Consider the following 550-nt stretch of genomic DNA (forward strand, 5'->3'; position numbering starts at 1 on the left):
TCCCAGAGGGTTATTAAATGACCTGGTACTATCCATGGTCCCAGAGGGTTATTAAATGACCTGGTACTATCCATGGTCCCAGAGGGTTATTAAATAATCAATATACACAAAAAGAAAAGAAACAAATAAATACAAAAGCCAAACTTTTTTATCAAAACAAATTCTAATCTATTTGTAATAAATACATGTAACGAATATAAACCAGCCCATTAGGACACAGCATAATCATACTTTCTGAACAGCAATCGGGGAAATTATTTACAAGTTGTAGGCCGATATGTGCTTCTTATCTATCAAGGTTAGCAGTATATTGTAAAGGTATAGGCCTATTACCTAGTTTTAAAAATATATATAAAGATTATCGATCAAGGTCAGCAAAGGCACTTTTTGTAGAGTTGAAAATGTATTACAAGAGACAACAATGCTACAAGGCTAACAGTACACAGTATAATCAAGCTTTCAGAACAACAATGCTACAAGGCTAACAGTACACACGATATAATCAGCTTTCCGAAAAAATGCCTACAAGGCTAAACAGTACACGATCAAT

The sequence above is a fragment of the Salvelinus sp. IW2-2015 genome, unplaced genomic scaffold (genome assembly GCF_002910315.2).
Source record: "Salvelinus sp. IW2-2015 unplaced genomic scaffold, ASM291031v2 Un_scaffold1961, whole genome shotgun sequence".
Classification (NCBI taxonomy): domain Eukaryota; kingdom Metazoa; phylum Chordata; class Actinopteri; order Salmoniformes; family Salmonidae; genus Salvelinus; species Salvelinus sp. IW2-2015.